Source organism: Cetorhinus maximus, chromosome 21 (genome assembly GCF_964194155.1).
Source record: "Cetorhinus maximus chromosome 21, sCetMax3.hap1.1, whole genome shotgun sequence".
Classification (NCBI taxonomy): domain Eukaryota; kingdom Metazoa; phylum Chordata; class Chondrichthyes; order Lamniformes; family Cetorhinidae; genus Cetorhinus; species Cetorhinus maximus.
The window spans coordinates 35,797,611-35,800,334 of record NC_135899.1 but is presented as its reverse complement, the minus strand read 5'-3'; the positions used below and the strand labels follow the sequence as shown (position 1 = coordinate 35,800,334).

The 2,724-nt window shown below is 46.4% G+C and overlaps 1 pseudogene; it reads left to right on the top strand.

The window, feature by feature from the left end:
- Positions 1-1,497: 1,497 nt before the first annotated feature.
- Positions 1,498-2,724, top strand: LOC144695226 (uncharacterized; annotated as a pseudogene).

The window sequence follows — 2,724 nt, the reverse complement described above, 5'->3', positions numbered from 1 at the left end:
ATTTTCCTCTTATTATTGGACTTTGTGGTGATTGTTTATCATTGTTTGCTTGGCCACTTCAGAGGGCAGTTCAGAGTCAACCATGTTGTGTGGGACTGGAGTCACATATAGACCAGACCAGGCAATTGTCGCAGGTTCCCTTCCCTGAGGGAAAATATTTGGGTTTTTAGGGCAATCTGAAAATTTTCACCTTTTTGTTTTGATTCTGCTCCACAATTTCCAAAATTTATTAAATTCACCTTCACAACATGGAGTGGTTGAGGTGAATAACATAGATGCCTTTAAGGGGAATTTAGATAAGCACATGAGGGAGAAAGGAACAGAAGGAGATGCTGATAGGGTGAGATGAAGAGGGGTGAGAGGAGGCTCATGTGAAGCATAAACACCAGCATCGAACAACTGGGCTGAATGGCCTGTTTCTGCACTGTAATTCTATGTATGTAACTTTCCGTGGTTGGATTTGAACTCTCAATCTCTGGATTAATAATCTGCTGGATTAATCCAGCACCAGAGCAATTCGGCTGCCATACCTGGAGACACATTTATTGAAATCTCTTTTAATGCCAGTGTGTTTCATTCAAATAATTTTGGAAAACAAGGGGAGAAATTTCAAAATCTCCATTGAATTAACATTTCTCCTGAGTGTTTTTTATATTAAACACATACTCTAAGGGTAAAATTGGTCTACACCAGCACGACTCGAGTTTATTGTGAATTGATAGCCCGTTTTACACTCCGCCCGACTGTCTTTTCCATTGTCCTCACGGTGCCTGGAAAGATGGGGTCTGGGTGGAGGAAAGAAAGTAGCCACGTTGTCTGCTCCTGGTCACTAACCAGTGTCCCTGCTGGAAACAGAGGGTGTGTGACAGTCAAGTGAGGAAAAAGAAAGGACTTGCATCTGATCCCCCACACAGGGGAATAGCAGACTGGCACTCACTGTGGAACAGTCTCTAACTGAGGAGTTAGTCCCTTCAGCAAAGGAGGAGAGGGAGTTGGAGGAAATTATGTTTCCTTTTTCTGTTTTACAGAAGGATTGCACCGTACTATGCCAGAGAATACAGAGAGGATAGACACCGCAGATAGACCCTGACCATCACCGAAGGAACAACTGCACAACTGTGGGAAGACATCCAGTCCCTTCACAGCATTGCTCAACACAGAGAAGGTTGGGCAGTGAAACCATCATCTGGAAATCGGTCGGGTCAGGGGAGCTTTGACATATCATCAGATCTGAAACTGGTCAGTGGTGTGGAACCTTCCATCAGAACCAACCTTTCCGAAGGTTCGGCTGTGGGCGATCGGTCAGGGTGAGGCTGGGAAGAAGTGTGAGTGGGTTCTGAGTGTGGTGAGAGCTTCAATCACTTATCGAGCCGAATGATCCACTGACTCATCCCTGCAGGTGAGAGGCTGTTCAAGTGTGAGGAGTGCTCCACGGGCTCAAAGCATCCCCTAACATATAAGGTGCATCTATTGTTGGACTGTTAACAAGGAGAGCAAATGGAAGAGAAGCCATTCAAGTGTGAGCATTCCCTAAGTCATAGGGTCTGGTAAACCACCAACTTGTTCACACTGCGGAGAAACCATTCACGTGCAAGGTGTGCAACAAATCATTTTCACAGTCATCAGATCTAAAACACCAAAGCATTCACACAGGGGAGAAACCATTCACATGTCAGGTCTGTGACAAATCATTTTTGCGTTTATCGTGCTTCCACCAACATATGCACAAAGGCCAGAAACTGTTCCAATGTGAGGTGTGTGACAAAGCTTTCGCACAGTCATCAGGCCTCCTGGCCCATCGGAGGATCCACGCAGGGGAGAACCCCTTCAAGTGTGAGATTTGTGATAAAACTTTTCCGATATCTACAAGGTTGCTGAGACATCAGCGCATTCACACAGGGGAGAGACCCTTCAGATGTGAGATGTGTGACAAACCATTCTCACGGTCATCGAACCTCCGCATGCACCAACGCATTCACACAGGGGAGAAACTATTCACGTGCACAGTGTGCGGCAGATCATTCACCGAGTCATCGAACTTCCGTGTACACCAACGCACTCACACGGGAGAAACCGTTCACACGTGAGGTTTGTGACAAAGCCTTCAAACAGTCATCGAGCCTCCTGGTCCATCAGAGAATCCACACAGGAAAGAAACTCCTTCAAATGTGAGGATGTGATAAAACTTTCATTACATCTACGAAGCTCCTGATACACCAGAGGATTCACCAGGGAGAGACCCTTCAGGTGTGAGGTTTATGAGATGTCTTTCACCAAATCAGCCAAACTCCTGATGCACCAGAGGATTCACACAGGGGAGAAACCACTCAAGTGTGAGGTGTGTGCCAAATCATTCTCGCAGTTAACACATCTCCGTGCACACCAACGCATTCACACAGGTGAGAAACCATTTGTGTGTGATGTATGCAACATACCATTCTCGCAGTCATCAAACCTCCATGCACACCAATGCATTCACACAGGGGAGAAGCTGTTTACCTGTGAGGTGTGTGACAAATCATTTTCACATTTAACAAATCTCAGTGGACACCAACACACTCACACAGGGGAGAAGCCGTTCAGGTGTGAGGCTTGTGACAAAGCCTTCACGCAGTTATCGAGCCTCCTGCGCCATCAGACAATCCACACAGGGGAGTAACCCTTTAATGTGTGGCTTGCAGCAAAACTTTTGTGCATCTTCAACCCTCCTGGGACACCAGAGGA